Below are 23202 nucleotides of genomic sequence, written 5' to 3'. Positions count from 1 at the left end.
CCTAAACTAAGTGCGTGTTAATTTCATCCAATTTTTTTGGTGAGATGATATTGCTGCCAACAAAACCCAATGTGCAGCTGGACAGTTTTGGGCCCTAACAGCAGTTGCATGGTCTGCTTATGGCTGTAGCTGTAGCCTTGGCCACATTTCCTAAATGTTATAACCATAACCTGTATGTGGTCAGTCTGCTCACTCTTCTTGTCCTTCATCTTGTTTCTATGCAGTGGACCCGCTAGAGTTATCAAAAGTAGGAGATGATGTATGAGGTGGGAAGGTGGGGTTTCTTTACATTAGGGGGGCTAGACAAGCAGGATAAATAAACAATATGTAAAAGTGCCCTTATCCTTTAGCTTGCAACGTTTATCCTAACAAGCTTGAGGTGGAGACAGGGTTTCTTTATACGTAAGCTAAATTTGTTATTGGTCTTACATTCCAGCAACCTGTACATTGCATCTTCTTTGAAAGCGGTAATTAGGATATATTTTGTGGTATGGCACACTTTGTCCAGTTTCTACTCATAATTGAGCTATGTGGGTGCAGCATTACAGAGGTGTGTCTGATGACACAGGCTTTTGGATGTAACCACTTCCCATGTTAGGGGTGTGACTATCATAAATATGTAGGGCATCGTATACATAACACTTGTTTATTGCCCAGGCTTAGAATTAAAATAAAATGTAGCCAAACTGCAGCAGGTTTGGTGAGCTGCCATGTTTACGCTGGAGAGAGAAATTTGTAATCCACAAGCACTAATCATTATTTCCATTTAAACAAAATAACGCAACAGGCTTAGAAAATTATATAGGCTCTGCCAGGATGTACCATTCATTTACATTATAAAACAACATTAGGATATGTAGCCATTTATATTCTAGGAAAATTACAAAATCAAATACTAGGGTTGAAAGCATAACAAACAGCAAAGCAAGGACAAAGGGCCTAACCAAATGAACTTACAATTTTTGATTCATGAGGTCACCCTTTACAATACTGGGTTCATAGAGTGGTGTATGATGGGAGGGTAGGCAAGATCCCATAACCAAGACAGCTTGGCTGGTTCCTGCAGAAAAACAGAGTTTTGAGGGTCCAGGGGCAGGCTAAAGAAATGCTGGGAGATGTTTAGGGAACTGGAGAGATTTACTATGCAAGGCAGGTACCATTAGTGCCTAAAATTTGCTTTAAGCCAGCATACTCTACACAAATGTTTTTTTTTACATGAAATAATAATCTGAAGAACATTACTTATAGTCAGCATTTAAGTAAGCTTCAGAAAGCAATTACTAAACCTTTAACAAGCATTGTGCAGGTATCCTGAAGGTTTCCTGACAAGAACATTCACTAAGGTCAGTCCATGCCCTTAGGCGCTTACAATCTAAGGTCCTTACCTCACATACATGCATACACAAACACATACCAGTGCCAATTTGGACAGACGCAAACTAACCTTCCAGCATGACCTTAGAGCATGTGTCAAACACAAGGCCCCGGGTCAAAGGTGGCCCTCTCACCCATGGCTTTTTTTCAGCCAGAATGTGGCAGAACATATGCATTCTGCCCCCTCGTCCTCCACTCCCCGCATACTACTGTTACTTGTAATCACAGAAGCCTTCTATGTTTACAAGTACAGCTTTCCTCTCGGTGGCTTGTGGCTCTCACAGATCACTGCCTGCCCAAGTGCATTCATGGCAAGACATGGCGGGGATATATCTCATCCAATCATCTCCCTGCAAGTGATAGAGAGAGGCGGAGCTGCCCACCGTGGGATGTACTAGAGCTGGGCCAAATATGTGAAGAAGCTTTTTTTGGGGGGTGGTAGAAGATACAAGGGCTGTGGAGGGAGATGTGTGCAGAGGTGGTGGATAGGGTAGAGCGGTGCAGAGGTCAGAGCCGAGGAGGAGGGGTGAAAGTGAGATGTGTATAGCTGGTGAAAAAGAGCTGAACCCTTCATTCTGTGCAAAGTAAACCTCTATACCCTGTACTCTGTATGTAGTGCACTCCTCAACTATGCACTCTGTACACAGTGCACCCCTGAACTCTGCACTCTGTATGTAGCACACTCCTAAACTCTGCGTGCCACATACTCCTGAACTCTTAACTCTGTACATAGTGCATCCTAAACCCTGCACTCTGTACATAGCGTACTCCTGAACTTTGCTCTTGGTACATAGTGCACCCCTAAACCCTGCACTCTGTATGCTGCACACTACTGAACTCTGCACTTTGTAAGTAGCGCACTCCTGAACTCTGCATACATTGTTTTACAGATACAAATGACCCTTTGAAGGCAACCATAATGCTAATGCAGTCCCTGATGAAATTGAGTTTGACACCCCTGCCTTAGAGTGTGGGAGGAAACCCACGCAAACACAGGGAGAATGTGCAAACTCCATGCAGACAGTGTCTTACCTTTTTTGGGAATGTCCTCTTCACAACACCAAACTTATTTGCTTATGTTCTATTATTGAAGTACACTAAAGAAGGTCTCAACGGGCACCCTCAACAACCTTTCCCCTCTTCCACTGACAAAAGTCATTGCATTGTTTTCACAGAATGCACTGTGTTCTTTGAATATAGAAGAATATCCTGTCATTTATTCACCTCTCCCCCATTCCCAGAATGTGTTGCTATAAAAACAATGCAAGGACTTTTGTCAAAGAAGGAGAAGAGAGAAAGTGTAAGGCGCCAATCAGGACCTTCTTCAGTGTACAGTACTTCAATCTTAGATCTAAAGCTATTAACCCCTTGAGCTCTTCCTGCTTTCGTGTGGACCTTTGTGTTTTAACCTGACAACCTATATGACTATGTAAAAACACTCTGTCATCTTGTTCCTATATAAACATAAGAGTACATAAATATATACAGATATATGCAGTATACTTTCTGTAATCCTCTGTATAGCAGCACTCAGTTTGTGGGAAGTAGTAAGCAGAAACAGGAATCAGATTGTGCTGCTTACAGGAGGTATCTATTCCAGTTGACAGTTGAGTTACTGAATGTGCTATCTAGCACTGTGCAGAAGTACGTTAATCTCCAAATTGCAGGATTAAGATTGAATATTCTGATTCTTGCACATGCCCATTCATGAGTGCCTCTCTTTAATCTCCAACTGGTATCTAATATGGAGCTTTGTCAATGTTGGCAGTAGTTTTCTTTTCTACCACCAGCCACAGATGAGTCCGGCTATTCCTGACAAGAGGAGTCCTGACAGATATGAAAAACAGACAGCTAGAAGGTGTTTGTTTTTTTTAAAGATACAAATAAAAAAAATCCAGTAGGGGCACTGAGACCCCTTTGTAATGGGACTATCTAGTTAAGCTGCCAAAATGTCCTTGATGAAATCCCCAATAGACAACACACTGGAATGTGATTCAGAAACGTGAAATTTAGATTTGTATTGGCCAACTGTTTAAATGCCTCTACATGCTTATGTAAATTATGTTAAACTATCATGTGGTGAATTTTCCTACAAGATTTATTCCAAGAAATGAGAGTTTTCACATCAGTCATCGGAAGGCATGCTTAAGCTGTCAGAATGCTTATTTCAATTTCACTAAGCATGTATATGATGACAACATATGGGAATAATTATGAAGTGTTTCAAAACCACAGGGTAATTGAGTAAGATGAAACATATTTGTGGTTGAAAATGGAATAGAATTAACCCAAAGGCATATTGTCATGTCAGACCTTTCATAATGTTAATAATTTATATGAATAAAGTATATCTTGGGGAAGATGTTATTATTTAATGCAACATGTTATCTGACTGAATGTCTTTGTAACTGTTAACAGTGATTTTAGTATTAAAGGAGAAGTCCAGCCTAACAATAAAATTGCTACATCTATAGGCATCCACGATCTAACACTAACCTATCTAGCCCTGTAAAGAAGAAATCAGTATACATACCCATTTTTTAAGCCTATCTGGTCCAGTCTTCAGCAGTGGAAGCTCTACAGAGGACACAGCCGACAACGGCTGTGAAATGAATTGGAAGTAACGTCTCTCATAGACTTACTATGGGGCTTCCGTTGTTGGCTGCCTCCTCTGCACCTGCCTCCATAGCGAAGCCGCAGCTGACAGCTCAGCGTGGGATCATGTTAGATCGGCTTCAGAAAAGTTATGTATACTGATTTCATCTTTATAGGGCTAGATAGGTTAGTGTTAGATCATTGATGTCTATAGATGTAGCGATTTTAGTGTTAGGTTGGACTGCTCCTTTAATTTTGACATAACACATACTATGACATTTCACACTACTAATATCTCAAAGCTAAATATTTATCTGGTAAAGAGAATGCTCACCAAAAAAGCAGTATTTTAGTTATGGATAGAGTCTTCTAGACAAAGTGTAGCCAGGAGCTGGCTAATGTTGCCTGCCTTGTCAGGAGTTACGATGCAGCATTGCAGCTGTGAAGCTGTTCCCTCATAGTGTTCAGCCCAGACTCTGTGTCATCATATCCTGAAGAGTGACTGAGTTCTAAGAATAGAGCAAAGCATCTTGGGGTGCGTAGTCCAGGGAGCCCAGATTTGCATTCAGCTGGACTGTTTTGAACTACAAATACCAGCCAGCTGGGGAAGAAAAACAGAATGCTGGGAGAGGTTATAAAAAGCCTGTGTGCAGGCAGAATTGTTTTCTTGGGACCCCGAGTTGGAACTGGAAACAAGTGTCTCTGTAGCTGAGTGGCGGTCTGTGCTACAGGCAGAGAGAGTCATCGCGTGCGGGTGCAGAAGCATCCACTGCCAGCTACTTCTGACTGTACAGCGGCAGCCTGGTGGCCGCTCTTCAAATGTCCATGCCAGATCCAGCCGAGCTGCAGCACGGTGTGTGACAGAACCGTATTACCCCTTGAGCAGGGCTCTAATGAGGCCTATAGTGGAGACCCACACCACTTTCCATTACCAAGAGTCGTTGGGACTGGGGAGCAGGCACTTGCCCATTCTAATACCACAAGAGACACTGTATGCAGACACCATTGTCTTGTTCTTTTGCCTAAGCCTGTAGAACCTGGTGCTACACTTACTCTTTGTGGAGCAGCAACAATGTTCTTCTTTCCACAAATGTACTACAAGTACGTTTTGTTACACGCTGCCTCATCAGGCTACTTCACCTTCCTGATTACCAGGAGTACTTCACTAAAGAGCTAGCTGAAGACAAAAGGTTTTCTTTCCTCTGAGAGATTACAACATACCCCCCCCCCCCCAAGGGATTAAAGCAGTTAGTGCCATGAGGACAAGTATTTTCACCCAGGATTCTATTTGCTAATTGAGCAGGTTTAGGTACTGCAGAGTTTAATAGTTTCGTCAATTTAGGAACAGTGTTGTAACTTTCTGTTTTATCTGGCCTGTGGTGTTGAACTTGAGGCACAGGAGGGAGCGGTTTGACATAAGAAAGGTCATTCCTCTGACCTTCTCCTGCCTGTTCCCATAGATGTCCAACTAAATAGAGAATCATGTGAGAAGTCTTTATATCCTGCAATCAGTTATTGTTTTTGTTCTACTGTCTTATATCATTGTTATCACCTGCCATAGTGAAACTTTTTCAAGGGTACGTTTATGTTACTGGAATCTCATGTTTCTAACTTTTCAGTAAATAAGGCTCAACTATTTCACTTAAATTGTGTGTGTGCCTCTAATTATCTTGATTATCACCAAAAATGTCTGAACCCAGGGTGTCAGAGTTGTCGGAGGACTTGTAGGATCAGGGCCACCAGTGGGCTACAGATTTAGTAAGCGGCCCTCATGGGGGTAGTGCTACAAAAGTTTCCCCTGGTTTCTTATATGTCTTGTGAAATCCAAAGGTAAGATCTTCCTACATGGTTTCTTACCCTGTTCCTGCTCACTTTAGAGGTTTAGGGGTTCTCTACCTATCTTTGGGTATTCCCACTCCTTCTGTAACATTTTCCATATCTGTGGAATTAATGTAAAATCTGCAAAAAAAAAATTAAGTAACTGTAAAGGAAAAACTGTTTCTTTACAGTTATTAGTTGTCATTATTTACTCTAAATAACCTTATAGACCAAAAAACATCTCAGGAGTACCTTTAGCAGTGATTCTCAAACTGTAAGAAACTCTTCACTGGAGAAGTGCAAAGCTTGTGGCAAAGAAGTGGTTTACATGCTTGTTGCACATGCTGGTTGTACAGGGAATACACACTGTTCTCTGCTGCCGGTTGACAATTTTTAAATGTACCACGGATGGAAGACAGGCCATTTATCTTCACTCTTCTTTGAAACCATAGGTTGGCAAATATTATTATTATTTATTATTATTATACAGGATTTATATAGCGCCGACAGTTTACGCAGCGCTATATATATAGTTCTCTATTGGTTTTATTGCATGTAGGATACTGAGGCTGGCACAGCAAAGGAAGATGTGGGCAGTATTGTACAGCATATGGCAATTGAGTAGAGCAAATTTGGGCAGAGGGCAGGAGGGGGGTTTTGGGGAAAAAAAGCTGGGCCTAAAGAGAAGGAAAGAGGGCAGGAATATAAAGTGGAACAAGTGGTAATAGGAGGACTGGAGATAGGGTGGACAGAGTCATGAAGAAAGAAAGAAAGAAAGAAGTCAGGTAGAAGATTTCATTGGAAGAGTGAGCAGCTGATGGAGCGGAAAGGGTGGGTAGGAGAAAAAAGGGATGGACGGAGTTGATGGAAAATGGAGCAGGCAGACAAGGCAAAAAAAGGAACTAATACAATTGGCAGAGAGGGTTTAGGCTGGTATGTAGTTTGAGCACACAGCAGTGCATGAAGGAATGAAGGTCATACAGCAAGGACTGGTGAGCCTGAGAGCCAAATGTAGAAAGCAACAGTGGCCCAATCCTGTCAATGCAGGTATCTTTCTTTTATGAGAATTCAAGCACTCTTAGTTTGCTGCGCATCATCAGTTTTTTCAAAGGCAGTCCTAGTTGTATTTTTTTCTGTTATTGTTTATGAGTGATAATAAATGGATCATAGGGGTTACTGGGAAGGTTAATGCAGGGGATTTGGGGAAGGTTTTGATGAAGGTTAGTGTTAGGGTGGGGGTTTCAATGTGAGAGGGTCTTACGCTAGAGCATTGCTCCCTGTGTAGCACCCTGGGGTTTAGTCAGGGAGCTCCTCATAAATTTACTTGCCAAGAGTAGTCATCTTGGTTGATAGAGATCTATTCATTTCACCCTAAGTTTGGCCTTGTTGCACTTTTCTCTTCTACCACTAGGTGGCTGGGAACTTAGTGGTACTAGATATGAGAAGGGCAACCCAAGGTCAGGTTATGGGTATATGGGGTATCTCAGCCAATAGGCAGGGGTTTTCTTGAATCTCTTGGTCTGCTGGGAGAACCTATATATTCGGGTGAGGTCAGGTGATCTGTGTTCTGTGTCACCTAGACGGCTGTCTGGGTGGATGTGTGTCGTACGGCCCTGGGCTGCTAGGCCAGAGATTGGGCCTATCCCGGGGGCATCTGGCAGCCAGGCTGTTTGAGGGCCTATCCAGAAGTAAGAGGGCAGCATAGGGTTGGGACTGCAGCTTGCAGTTCAACCGAAAGTGAAGGTTCTGTCGGCCGGAGAACCTGTCAGTGGTCGGAGGTAGAAGGGAAGCTGACGCCACAAAGGGACCAACCACCTTTACCAGCCAGTGAGTATCTTGGCCCTAACCCTCTTTTCCCCAAACATACAAAAAAAGATTGTCAAAAGAAATAAAACCTCTTTTACATACAAGAAGTGTTTTGCGCCCAATGACTTTCACCATCTTAGCACCCACTATGCCTCACAATCCACTACATATTGAAGGATGTCAGCTATCTTTGGCCTTGGGGGTGCTCATTAGACTGGACAAGCCGGAGACCTTGCAACATTTGGTGCCCAGCGTGGGGCTAAGGCGTTGTCCTTGCAGCAGTCACCCATAGCAACCGGCTTAAGCTCCATCGGGATTTCGTCTGGCTCGGTGGGAAGGTGGCAAGTAACATTTACCCTGCTTATAGACTGTGTTGTCATGTGTACTATCAATGTGAGGAAGAACCACCAAGTCTCATTGCTTGGGGGAGAGGATCAGCCTGATCTTTTGACACTTCCTGTTAGCGCTGTGAGGGTTAATACAGACTCCAAAATGGACTCCATTACAGTTTTTGCACGTCACAGCCAGAAGAAGGAGGGCGCCACAGTTCCCAAAGAACTTTTGCACCAATCCTTTGGCAGGGGGAAGAGTTCCCGCTCTGCAGAGGAGGATAAGGAAGTGCTGCCATGTGTGTCTGACTGTGGGTTAGTGAAGGACACGGCGCAGTCCCTAGGACTGATTTATGGAAAGTGCTCTGGCCTGACTACGCAGTTGAGGCCTTGGATCGTTTGTGGGTGTTGTGCGGAGCATCTGTTTTGAGGTTGTCCCTACCGCCACAGATCCTACAAGAGGATTGAGACAAGAATGTTGCTGTCGCTTTGGAGAGTGATGCCTCAAAACCGCCAGTTGCCACCCAAGTCATGCAGGAAGCTGTTACCCCTGCCCCAGCAACTACTCTAGGACCCAGCCCACTGATCGTTACTAAAGGCCAAGGTCAGGCCCAACTAATCCCACTGATGTCTGAGCCACCCGAGAGAAAAATACCTGGGCCGGGTAAGCCAGTGAGACGTGAGAGTGGTGTGCCTGTGGGGGAAGTGATACCAGTGGCCGTGAGAGGGGATGTCGTGGGGGCGCCAGTCAAGGCGAAAGCCGAGCACAACTACATGCTGGCCGAAGAGTGCCCGACCATCTCGGATTCGGACATTCCGTCCGATGGCCTTTCAGAGCTCTTCTCAGACACCCTGTCCTGCTCAGGAAAATGGGGAGAAAGTGATGATGAGTTAACTAGCAATGTGCAGGAGGATGAAGTACCTGCTACCACTACTGCAAGTGTACAGATTAAGCCAGTGCAGCACCGCTGATTAGCATTGTCAGGTCCTGTGAGGAGGATCAAGGGAATCAATGGGTTCCCATAGCTCGGCCTGGCACGCCCATGCTGAGTTCCAAAGTGGATTGTAAGCCAGAGATGGTTGCTGGGTGTTCAGTCCTGCATGCCCCAGATGCACACGTTCTTTCTGGGTATGGAAACCCTAAGACCTTGCCTCGGCTGTCCAAAATACAGCGCATTATAATAAAAAAGGTAGCGTCTGAATACGAATACTTGTATCCATACATACCAGCTCATCTGGAGGATGAGATATTTGACAAAGAGGCTCAGTGGGTGGATGAGGCTGTGGGCAGTTTTGTACATATTCCTCTCCACCTGGATTTCCCTAAGTTGTCACCTAAGATGGCTGAAAACTACCACTCTGTAGTAAATACCTGGGGCTACGGCCGAAAGATCAACTTAGATAGTGTGGTTATCCACAGACCGGATAAAAGAAACAATTTGTCACAACGGTGAACACCAAGGGAGAAACCGTGATCCTGCCCGATCCTGGGTATTACTGGTAACTGCTGCAGGAAAATACCAATATCATCCCTGTGGAATAGAAATGTGCAGTTGTGGAGTTAAAGGATGCTTTACCGAAGTTACTCTATTCTTTGCACAAAGTTCTTTGTTAATGGGGAACACCTCAAAAAGCTATATCTCCAGGACTTTGCAGGACTGAATGTTGCCAGCAGATACAGTAAGTGATACCTTGAGCCACGTTGGCTAGAACTGAAGTTGTTGGGGTGTTCCACCCTGAAGAGTGATCTGTGACTTCCAGCAGACTGTGTTTGCAAACGATGAAGAGAATGTCTTTGTCTTCAGCTGTCATGTGGACAGACTGGAGATGTCTTTGCAAAGGGACCTTTGCCCCGAAGTATGGTCGCTTGCACCATAACTTGGCTGCTTGTTGTCAGAGATGCAGCCATGCCCTTTTGCCCGGAATTGTCTTTGGAAGAAGAAAAGGAACTGCTGGGAAATGTAGTCCATGTGAAGTAAAGTTAATGGACAGTAACCTCTCATGGACACTGAGAATGTAGCTAGTTAGAATAGGCTGTGATAGGGAAATGATTGCCTATTTCTTCAAATGATGGACTCCTATACATACAGTCATGGCTGAAATTGTTGGCACCCCAGAAATTTTTCCAGAAAATCAAGTATTTCTCACAGAAAAGTATTGCAGTAATACGTTTTGCTATACACATGTTTATTCCCTTTGTGTGTATTGGAACAAAACAAAAAAAGGGAGGAAAAAAAGCAAATTGGACATAATGTCACACAAAATTCCAAAAAGGAGCTGGTCAAAATTCTTGGCACCCTTTCAAAACTGTGGATAAATAAGATTGTTTCAAGCATGTGATGCTCCTTTAAACTCACCTGGGACAAGTAACAGGTGTGGGCAATATAAAAATCACACCTGAAAGCAGATAAAAAGGGGAGAAGTTCACTTAGTCTTTGCATTGTGTGTCTGTGTGTGCCACACTAAGCATGGACAACAGAAAGAAAAGAGAACTGTCTGAGGACTTGAGCACCAAAATTGTGGAAAAATATCAACAATCTCAAGGTTACAAGTCCATCCAGAGATCTAGATTTGCCTTTGTCCACAGTGCGCAACATTATCAAGAAGTTTGCAACCCATGGCAATGTAGCTAATCTCTCTGGGCTTGGACGAAAGAGAAAAATTGATGAAAGGTTGCAACGCAGGATAGTCCGGATGGTGGATAAGCAGCCCCAAACAAGTTCCAAAGAAATTTAAGCTGTCCTGCAGGCTCAGGGAGCATCAGTGTCAGCGCGAACTATCCGTCGACATTTAAATGAAATGAAACGCTATGGCAGGAGACCCAGGAGGACCCCACTTCTGACACAGAGACATAAAAAAGCAAGACTACAGTTTGCCAAAATGTACTTGAGTAAGCCAAAATCCTTCTGGGAAAACGTCTTGTGGACAGATAAGACAAAGATAGAGGTTTTTGGTAAAGCACATCATTCTACTGTTTACCGAAAACGGAATGAGGCCTACAAAGAAAAGAACACAGTACCTACAGTGAAATATGGTGGAGGTTCAATGAGGTTTTGGGGTCGTTTTGCTGCCTCTAGCACTGGGTGCCTTGAATGTGTGCAAGGCATCATGAAATTTGAGGATTACCAAAGGATTTTGGGTCGCACTGTAGAGCCCAGTGTCAGAAAGCTGGGTTTGCATCTGAGATCGTGGGTCTTCCAGCAGGACAATGACCCAAAACATATGTCAAAAAGCACCCAGAAATGGATGGCAACAAGGCGCTGGAGAGTTCTAAAACAGCCAGCAATGGGTCCAGATCTAAATCCCATTGAACACCTGTGGAGAGATCTTAAAATTGCTGTTGGGAAAAGGCGCCCTTCCAATAAGAGAGACCTGGAGCAGTTTGCAAAGGAAGAGTGGTCCAAAATTCCGGGTGAGACGTGTAAGAAGCTTACTGATGGTTAGGAAGCGACTGATTTCAGTTAATTTTTCCAAAGGGTGTGCAACCAAATATTAAGTTAAGGGTGCCAAGAATTTTGACCAGCCCATTTTTGGAGTTTTGTGTGACATTATGTCCAGTTTGCTTTTTTTCCTCCCTTTTTTTGTTTTGTTCCAATACACACAAAGGGAATAAACATGTGTATAGCAAAACATGTGTTACTGCAATATTTTTCTGTGAGAAATACTTGATTTTCTGGAAAAAATTCTGGGGTGCCAACAATTTCGGCCATGACTGTACGTCAGGACTGTTACTGATTAAAGCCTCACTGAAGTTTATAGTTCTGTTCTGATCAGCAAAGGGAGTGGCATTATCAATGCGAATGGGACCTGCTTTCCAGATGTAAATAATGTAGACATGTATAGGATGTTTTTACATTTTCATGCTGCCCTCGGCTGAGGATCATTTCAAATCACTGTGTACATATTGCAAAATGTTCTTATAGGGTAGGTTCCCTTTGCATTATTTGATTTATCTCTTTCAGGTGTTGCTGTGTCGGTGAGTCTTCCTTGGCTAAGGAGAGACAGGGATCTAGACAGATAACAACACTAACCCTCTATATATTTTTTATGACTGTAAATAGTAGATAGATAGTTAGGTGAGAGCATTCTCGCTTACTTACTTTTAAAATATACATAACTATTTTTGATACTTGAATGTCATTGAATGTCATACATGACTAACTACTTTTCATGTGATACCAATGTTTATTCATGTGGCACACCACACATATGTTATTCTATTGTTATCCTGTTAACCCTTTGCCTCCCCCCCCCCCCCCCCAAACTTTAGGTGCTAGGAGGATTTGTACAAGAAGAGAGGAATTTAGAGGAGTGATATTCTCCAGGAGTGAGTGCAGAGGAAGAGGAGCAATAGTCTGCAGTGGAGATGTGCAGAGGAAATAGACTGTGAATGTAAGAGGTGCATCATTTTCAGGGCTAAAGCTGCATCCCAGAGCAGAAGGGAGCGGGCCACTTTAGAGGGCTTCGTGGGCCACTGGTTGGGCACCCCTGATCTACAGTCCATGCCATGAAAGGCAACTACCCCTGGTAATGGAAATCTTTCTCTTTTAATATCTCCTGTAAAATACTGAGACTGTATATTCTCTGGATTGTCTATACCAGTGCTAAAAATCTGTTTATCTGTGCTGCTAACAGATTGTGGTCATTATATAGTCATCAGAACGCTGTACACCGTCTGCAAGTATTTTCTTTCAATACAAGGTACTGTACCTGAAATAGGCCCCACTTACAGTACAAACAGTTGATCGGTTTCCGTGTTGACAAAAAGCATGCTGATAGGAGGAGAAAACAGGATGAAAGAGAGGTGGCCTCATTACTACACTGCTTCTTGTCTCACTGTCCAATCACAGGCTAGTTCAGGTCCAGGGTGACCTGGGCTCAGAGGAATGCGGGTTGAAAGATACTGCCTATCCTCCCTTTCAAAAATGTTTTCAGCCTCTGTTATATTCTTATTGTTTTGTTTTTCTCTGATTTACTAGCATACTTATTTTATTTATAAGATGCTAAACTTTTTGTTATGTTTATTCATGATGCATTATCTACACTGTTAAACTGTGAAATTGCTATGATTATCAATAAAACCCTTTGTAAAAGAAAGATACTGCCTATCAGACTGAGAACATCTAGCAGCAAAAAAAAAAAATAAAGTGCTGTTGAGAATATCTCTAGATTGCAGAATTGCTGAATATTGAAACAAAAGCTACTTTTGTTATTTTAACTTTTAATTGGCTAATCATTTTTATGTTGTTGTTTTTGGCTGGAGTTCTGGTTTAAAGCAAACTTGTGGGAAGATCCACCCTTGTACAATAACTAAAGGAGGATACAGCACACTGTTCTGGGTACGTGTGTGCATACCTATTGGGGAAATAGGCACCAAATTATACACAGTCACACTTTAATTGAACATCTTACAGCAACCTGCTGTCTTATGCCTCGTAAATACGATTGATTGTTGTCCAACAAATCCGTGGAATTTTTTCCAAAGGGCGTTCGCTCAAACTTGTCTTGCATACACACGGTCACACAAATGCTAGCCAACAATTACGAACATAGTGACGTACTAGACATATTACGTGTTTTTTCAGCTCTTTAGCTACACCCTTTGGGCTCCTTCTGCTTATTTCGTGTTAGTAGAAGTTTGGTCAGTGTTGATTCGGGCTTTTCTTTTTGCGCTTTTCATTTCGTGCTTTTCAGTTCGTTTCTGAACGGCCGTTTGTCGGCCGTTTTGTCAACTGTTGCTGAATCGGAGGAGATAACGTGTTATTTATTATTGGCCTTGGAGTTATTGCTTTGACATTATTTTTTTGGTTGAATAATGATTTGATTTGGTTTATTTTCTATATTTTTGGATGCATAGAATGCACTTTTTGGTTAAGTTCTATTGGCAGATAACATGTCTATTTTTTTTATTATTTTTTTTTTAATGCACAATAAAAAAATTATAAAAAAATTGTGTAGAATAATACTTGGCTATGTTTTTTACTTCAAATGACAGTTTGGAAGTAGGCAGTTACATTTTATAAAATACAATGTAAAATTAACAAGGGACACCAACATAGTTCTATCTTTGATCTTAAAAACTATGGGATAATGGTATTTTGTGGTAACCTACCTCCCCAAAAAAAGCATAAGAATATTATTCTTCTTGATATCACTAGAAAAAAAAATCCCTTGAAACTTCGTTTGCAATAACTCCATCAGTATCACCAGCAAAGCAGCTTCATTATTATCCCATTAACCACTTAAGGACCAGCCTCGTTTTGGATTTTAGGTGTTTAAATGTTTAAAACAGGTTTTTTTTGCTAGAAAATTACTTAGAACCCCCAAACATTATATATAAATTTTTTCTAACATCCTAGAGAATAAAATGTCAGTCAATGCAATACTTTTTTTTGCAACCTATTTGCGCAGCGGTCTTATAAGCGCACTTTTTTTGGAAAAAATTCACTTTTGTGAATAAAAAAATAAGGCAACAGTAAAGTTAGCCCAATTTTTTTTATATTGTGAAATATAATGTTATGCCAAGTAAATTGATACCCAACATGTCACGCTTTAAAATTGCGCCCGCTCGTGGAATGGTGTCAAACTTTTATACTCAAAAATCTCCATAGGCGACGTTTAAAAAATTCTACAGGTTGCATGTTTTGTGTTACAGAGGAGGTCTAGGGCTAGAATTATTGCTCTCGCTCTACTGGTCGCGGCGATACCTCACATGTGTGGTTTGACCACCGTTTTCATATGCGGGCGCCACTCATGTATGCGTTCGCTTCTGTGCTCGAGCTCGTCGAGACGGGGGGGGTTTTAAACATTTTTTTTTTATTTTTATTATTTATTTTACATGATTTTATTTATTTTTACACTGTTTTGAAAAAAAAAATTGTGTCACTTTTATTCCTATTACAAGGAATGTAAACATCCCTTGTAATAGAAAAAAGCATGACAGGACCTCTTAAATATGACCTCAGATCTCATATTTACACTAAAATGCAATTAAAAAAAAAAATATTCATTTAAAAAAATGACATTGAAAAAATGTGCCTTTAAGAGGCGTGGGCGGAAGTGACGTTTTGACGTCGCTTCCGCCCAGTAGTGTCATGGAGACGAGTGGGCGCCATCTTAGCCTCACTCGTCTCCAGGCACAGAAGGGAGACAGACGCGATTGCCTCCGCCACTACCGATGGCTCCGGTAAGCAGCGGAGGACACTGGATCACGGCGGGAGGGGGGGGCCACTCCCGCCACCGATAAAAGTGATCTGGCGGCGAATCCGCCGCAGGGACCACTTTTATCTGAAAGCCGACCGCCGCACGAAAACGGGTATACCGCGGTTATGGCAGCTAGTTGCTGCCATAACAACGATATCCGCCGCCAAAATTTGGACGTACATCAGTCGGCATGTGGTTAAAGAAGAAGAGAATTGTGCGCTGCATTTGGAGATTTTAGAATTTCGCATATCACGAATGTTAATTCTTCATTACGAGCGCTAGTTTACAAGACCGGCCGCTTCTGCTTCTGAGCATGCGTGTTTGTACTTTGGACTTTTGTCCGATGGACTTGTGTACACATGATCGAACAACGCGACAACAAACATTTGTTGGCGGAAAATTTGAGAACATGCTAGCCAACATTTGTTGGCGGAAAGTCCGACAACAATTGTCTGATGGAGCGTACACACGGTTGGACTTACCGCCAACAAGCTCACATTCAGCATTTCCCGTCGGAAAGTCCGTTCGTGTGTACGGGCCTTTTGAGTCAATTTTTAAAGCAGTGTTATGGCCTTACTGCAGCCATATAACAGCTTTAAAAAAAAGCCAAACACATTTATTAAAGCACAGCATTGCTCCTAGCACTTTTTCCCCCATTAACACTGAAATATTCTTAAGTCTGCATTCACACCTGAGCAGAGTGACTTGTGAGCGTTTATATTTGAGAGTTTTTTTGTGTTTTTAAAAGTGTATTACAAGCATTTTAGAAGTGAATTACAAGCGTTTTACAGCTTCAGGTATTTTTGTTTTTGCCAATAGAAAGCCCTAGGGGGATGAGAGGTGTAAAATGATACAGCAGAAGATCCCTACACGTATACGTCTGGAGTTATGATTCTTTTTTACTTCAATTGTGCTTGCTTTTTAAGGTGTCAAGTGACATTAAAATCAGTTAAACCTGTGTTCACTTTAAAGGCTCATTCACATGGACAGAAAAAATGCTGCATTTAGATGCGTATACAGTAAAATCTTGGATTGCGAGCATAATTCGTTTCCGCAAACGTGCTTGTAATCCAAAGCACTCATATACCAAAACAAATTTCCCCATAAGAAATAATGGAAACTCAGATGATTCGTTCCGGAACCGCAACTACAAAATAAAAATAAAAAATAGTGTCGATAGGGAATGCATAAAGCATAATCTAGCAGGAGCTACAGAGTATAAAAGAGAAGAGAGTCGCCTCTAAGTGTAGCAATATGGTTACATTTAATGACAGTACAACATTAAGCAACTCACATGGTTTATGATTAAAACAGGCACATCTAAGTATGCAGGCATCCGGGGTAAAGCTGTCCACATAGATCATCCTCCGCACCGCCATCGACATCATCCCTTCCATGCTGCTCTCCATGAGCTCTTCAGGCCACGCTTTCAGATCGCTTTATTGCATGGTAGTCTTCCCAGTCACGATTGCAGAATGACAGCGACACCCCCCCAGTCGATCAAATGGTCAGACAGTTCACTTACCCAATCTATGGCGGCTTCCCCTTGCTTCACCTCCTCTGCATCACGGCATCTCCTCCCTCCTCCTCCTTTCTCCTCCTAGGCCAACTGGCCCACTTCCTGATTGGCCAGGAGGAGAATCAGTGTGACAATAGCAAATATTCATTCACTATTGTCACACAACTAGGTGGGCTCAGGGCACAGTGTTCTGCGCCCCGAGCCCACTCTTTTCTGAAGCCTATTAGAGCCCTCGCTCTGATCATATGCTTAAAAAAAAACCCTGATTGGAATCCATGCGCCCGGCACCCTGCATATAGACTAGGGAGCTGGATGCATGGATGGGGGGGCGGCGCCCATGCGCCCTGCATTACGGGCCGCCGCTGATATTAACCCTTTGCTAGTTAAACTTTTGTTCATAACATCACTGTTGCTCCCTGTGACATGGACAGCTCATCTACCTGAAGTAACACTGAAGTCATATCATATTGTCACAAATCTCACAGAAGTAGGGCTGAAGTAGTGGTTGAAGTCCGGCTTTATATAGCACTACTTTAAATAGTACCCGGTGTTGCTACTCGTATTGCAAGACCTCGCTCTTTTATCAAGTTAAAATTAATAACAAATTTTGCTTGTCTTGTAAAACACTTGCAGACCAAGTTACCTGCAATCCAGGGTTTTACTGTATATTTATACATATTTAAAGTTTGGCACTGTAGTCATCAATGAGCCCTTACATACAGCTGCCTCTACATGTGAAAATGTATGCTGGGCACATGCGAGATGTGCATTTAGCTATGCACAAAAAAGTAGGATCAGCTGTGTCCAGGGCTGCACATATCTGAAGATTTTACATGCGTCTGCGCATATGCATATGCCATCAAAAGAGTTGTACATGTCTCCATGCTAGACACATCTAAATGTGAGTACTTTAAGTGTGTATTTTATGCAGAATCTTATTTTTTCAATTGAGTTTCTTCCTTCTAGATCTGCCATTGGACAACAGCCAGGCAACCAGCATTTTCAGTATCTAAATTAAACTACAAGAAACTATAGCATTCAATTGCTGCTTAAAGTGGTTGTAGACCCTTACACACCACTTTTACCTACAGGTAAGCCTATAATAAGGCATGGGAGTGATGTCATGCGACTCCGGCCAGTCACAGAGCCGGAGTCCACAGCCCCAGAAGGAAGAGGGGTGAAGATGGACGCGGCCAACAGCGGGGACATTGGGAACATTGCGTGCTTCATTTGCAGGTGAGTTACACATGATGGGCTAGTATGCGATGCATAGTAGCTCATTATGCTTTTACTTTGCAGGGGAATAAAGAGGAAGTAAATCCCATCAGGGTTTACTTCCTCTTTAAGTGGAAATAATTTTGGCTTGGTCATGACAGGTGTTGATGGTCACTCCACTCTCTTTTACAATTCGAATTCGCTCTTCCAAAGGCCTCTGTTTTTGAGGCTATAAAATGAATATTTTTTGTTGTGTTATACTTTTTTTAAATGGCAAGGCTTAAATTGTAACTGCATGCAAAAGTCTCGGTTTTCACATTTTGATAAAATTATGTTTATATTATAATTCCATTTGAAGAACCATATAAAATTACAAACGGAAAGCAAATTGGTTATATATTGTTATTGTTGTTATATAATGATGGGCTTTGTAGAGCGCTGATTAATTAAACTGGTGAAAACATTGATCAAGTAATGCAAAGGAAATTAAGCTAAAAATCTATTATACATTACTGTAGCATTAATGTATAATATTTATACATTATACATTTATATTTAGTGTACTTATTCATAAATAGTAATAACAGCAGTTTCAGTTGTAGTATTGTATTTTATTCCAGAACAAAAGACAATTTATAAGGAATAAGTTGTTTTGTAAATGTACATATTTATCATGGTAAATAAATGCTATCGAGGTTGTTTTCTACACAATGCAATGGGCAGGTTACCAATGAAGTTGGAGGTAGTTTGTCTTATACTATACTGTATATTTGTGTAGCACTTACCCCCAATGAGCTGCTGGTAATTGATTGGGCTTGTACTCTCTCTTACCCCCAATAAATTGGCTCAACGCACTTGATACAGCTGTGTAACAATATTGGTACGAAAACCTAATATTAAAGAACAATTCAATGATAATAGTTTACATACATTTTACCCTTATTGTTACCAGGGTATACGCTGCTCCACCTGCTAGGAGAATGAACAAGCCTCACAACAAATTGTATTAAACCAGGATATAAATTTACTGAAACAGGTTTAAACAATTATTACAAGAACTGTACTGGCGCACAAATCTGACACAATACTGAGATGAGTGTTGGTAAATGGCTGCATTCAAGGGTTACCTAAATGACCCCTGCAGGCGCGTCTCCAAGTGGGACTAATGCTCAGAGTGATAAAATCTTGACACTGGGCACCTTCCCACTTCCAGCAACGGCCATGCAGACTCTCTAAACTTGCAATACACTAAAAAGTGCTAGCAACAATGTAACACAATGTAATTACTCAAGAGCTCCCCCTGTGGTGAAATGCAGTCCTTTGTATGTAGCAGCAATACTGCAAGACTTTACAGTAAATGATTTAGTCTCTTGTCTTCTTTCTTCAGCTAGCCATTATACTGCAGTATTTATATTCCATAGGGTTTGCCGATGGTAATGTAACATAGAATAGTGAACAACAGCAACTTCAATTATGCAATGCACTTATGACTTCCTGTCTCCAGAATGCACTACGACCGTCAGTCAGTTCCTAGTGAAGTTAGGCTTTGAGGCCTGTCTGAGCACAGTCTGAGTGGAAAGAACTGTTCCGTGGGACTGCAGTTCTCAGCAGCACTGTAATGACTAGTCTATTGTGTGCTAGGTGCTTTATATAAGTTTTGGGCAACAGCCCTCTCACCACACCAGGCCTGGATAATTGGGTGCCTCCGCTCCGGTGATCTCAGTCCTGCTGCCAGTCAGCTCCGTCACACCGCATCGAGATGACCGGGATCCTCGATTGGCTCCGTCAAGTGTTCTGGATCCTCAAACCCGGTCACACATCTTCTCCAGCACACTGTTATGGGGCATTTTTACTGGTTATAGTTCTGTTCTGCGCCATGTAGGCCGCGCTCTTCGGGCACTCCCACACAGGTCCCTGCAGGCAGGTCACGAGTCCCAGTGAGAAGAGACAGAAAATGGCCGCGCCGGGCCTTTTATTACCTACCCAGCATGCAGTTCAGTCAATCTGTGTTCATGGGTAGGTGAGTGAGCATTGTGGGTAGGTAAGTCTTTTCCAGTAAAACAATTAAGTCACTTCCTACTTAGCTGTTATGTGAAGATTAAACAAGTCTTATTCACATTACATACCACTAGAGGGAGCCAAATACCAATCTAACAACATTAACATTGCATGACATTAGATGGCAAAAATCCTAGCACTACATTTGCAATGTTTCTTGTTATTTCTCATTAGGTGACCGATTTCTTTTTCCCCCAAAAGCATTTCTATCACTAACTCACTATTGGTATCACCTGTCAAAGGACCACTTATGTGATAAGATAAGGCACTGAGATCTTGAGGAATGCAGAATTCTGCTTTACATGCATAGGGGAACAGCATACATGCGTGAGAACAGCATTACAAGAGAAAGCAAAGAAAAAAATCCTCTCTGTGCAGAATATACAAACATATATAAACACACAGACATGAATATATCACTACAGCGCCATCTATAGTTCGGAGTGCATAGTACATGCTGTCGCACTTGGACCAACTCGATCAATAAAATCGCTGAGCAGCCCTTTGTGGGATGTCACAATGGGTGAGTACGGTATGGTACTGCAAATTATGGCTCTATGTATTCACAGAAGATAACTGGGAAGTCTTATAACATTGCTTGAGATTTCAGTTCAGTGCACAGGAAGGTACAAGGACGCTGAGTTCTGTAAATGAATGAACTAAATCTACCAACTGAATGCTTTGGTTCATTTTTAATATCCAAAGCAAACTCACCCATTCAGCCATGTCTTCGTGTTTTACTGTGTTGAGAAATCAATTTGTTACACACCCCCATAGCATTTCTAGCTGCGGCCATCTTGACTAAGAGCATATGGTTTATGTAGCATTTACTTCCTGAAATCCATATGTCCTTAGCTCGGGCATGCAGGCAGGAGGGTGTGCTTAGCTGAGAATGCTCTTCCCCTCCTGCAGATGAAAGGAGAAAAAAAATGGCCCAAAAGACTCCTGGGTTGTATGACATCATTTTGTCCTAGGCCAGAAATCAGGAAGCAACCGAAGAAATCTAGAAATAAAGTTTAAAACAGGTAAATATATTATACCTTCCCACCTATTTACTACTTCTAGCAACATAAGGATTAAAATAGTTAATGTTGATAGAGAGAGTTTAGTTTAGTCTGCTTAAGCTCCCGTTCACACTGGTGTGACAAGTCGCACCCCATTGCCGGCAATGGAACCGTTCATATCACCACAATTCATGTTGCAGCGATTAGGAAAAAGGTTTCTGCCCTTCTCTTTTGCCAATTTCATTGCGACTTGCATAGAATTCTGTTGCAAGTTGCAAGCTGCAATGAAATTGGCAGTGCAAATCACACTGAGCTGCAGCTTTGAAATCATGCTGAAGTAATGCAATTTCAAAGCCCCACCAGTGTGAACCAGGACTTAATGTGTTTTTTAAAACAATCCCCTCTGGTCTCTTTCCTGTTCTACCACTTACTCTTTGGGTACCCTTTCTGACTGGAGTAAGCATGCTGTACTACCAACTACTGGTCCATTCAAACGATCCTGGTCTGTTGCAGTGCATAAAAGCAGTAGTAAACACCTTTTGGTAACTAATAAAGCTTACCTGTAGGTACATGGAATATCTTCTAAACATCTACCGTTTAGGAGATATTCACTATTTCTGCAGACAGAGGCACCGTGGGGGAAATAGGCACAGTCCCTTTAGAGCGCTGGCTCCCATGTGAATACAGGGGAGTGATGTTATCGCGGCTTGGCCATTCAAACAGCAGGAGCTTGAGAACCCGGAAGGAAGATCAGGAGAAGATGGAAGCCATGTCAGCTGTGACAGTGTGCCATTGGAGGGATTCATTTTAGGGTAAGTCTTTCATAATGTGCTAGTACAGTATGTGATGCATACTAGCAAACTATGCTCTTAACTTGCAGGGGGAAGTTTTGCCGTTTTTTTGTCTGACTTTACTACCACTTTACACACATTGTTGGGGCAGCCAGATCATTTCAATTGGCTGCCCAAGACACCACAACGGACCAAAAATCATGCAAGCAACATTTTTGGTAATGCACTGAACTTCAATGCTGGTTAGTGCAAGGCTGCCCCATTGTGCTGTGCTGCAATGAACATCTTTCAGGAAGGTGCTTGGGGGTGCCATTCAGAATGAATAGCATTGCATTGCATCATTGTATGGAGGACAATATGTATGTTTTTCTCACAGCAGCTCTCTCATTGTGACTTGATCCATGGCACAGCTGTGTTCCTGTCTCGGCTCCTGTCACTCTAAGCCAGAAGCAATAGAAATGACTATAGAGTCCCTATAGTTGCACCCCTGAGCCCCTGTCCTCTGGGCTCTCGGTCGCTCGAGAGTCCTAGCAGCACACGCACACTCTTCCAGGCACTCTCGTACTCCTTGCATATCCAAGTCACATTGTCCTCCCGTCAATGGTGAGTGGGGCCAACAGGATCATGTGGGATCAACAAGTTGCTGCAGGAAAAAACAGTTCCCTCAGTGGCTTAAAGGGGTCATCACATGGGCACTACATACCTTTTTCTGATGTTGTATGGAATACCAAAGGTAGGTATCCATTAACAGGGCAGGATCAAGGCTGGGACTGGGAACAAGGGGAACAGAGCAGGATACAGCATACTGGGTACAGTGTACAAGGCACAGGCAGGGACACGGCTCACAGGCAGAAACACTGTGGCCCAGATATAATTTAGAATGGGATTATATACCTTCCCAGCAGACAATATCAGGTGGAGCCTAATTACTAGGATAATCTGGCTACTGGGAGACATCCGCTGGTGGCCCCCGGAACTGCGCTTTTTGGCTTTGGTAACAGCAGTGCCACCAGCAGGTGATCCAAGTCCTAACATGAGCCCTAACATGTCTTTAGGCCGACCACATGATGCATAGGGTCCTCTTCCTCTTTGGATCTTCTCCTAGTGGTGGGAAGTCCTCAGTTATGTAGACAGCAGTGCAGCCAGACTCCCAGTATTAATACAAACATACATCACCTGCACACCACAGATCTTATGGAATCCAAACATTTATTAAACTAATTACATCATTGTTTTGCTTGCGTCTATCTAGCAAGGTTACTTTGTGGTATAAGCAAGGAAGCTGAGACCTCTGCAGTGTGTAACTGTGCTTTTACAATACAAACATGCTGTACATACAGAACTATCACAATATTAGGAATACAAATCAAGACTGACAGATATCTATAACAAGCAAAATGCCTAGCAAATAAACAGCCTATGGTCTGTAACAGTAGAAAAACACTTAAAAGTTACATAACTCCGGTTACTGTGTAATCATGATCTCCTTT

Source organism: Aquarana catesbeiana, linkage group LG02 (assembly GCF_042186555.1).
Source record: "Aquarana catesbeiana isolate 2022-GZ linkage group LG02, ASM4218655v1, whole genome shotgun sequence".
Taxonomy (NCBI): Eukaryota; Metazoa; Chordata; class Amphibia; order Anura; family Ranidae; genus Aquarana; species Aquarana catesbeiana.
Note: the sequence above shows the minus strand (reverse complement) of the source record.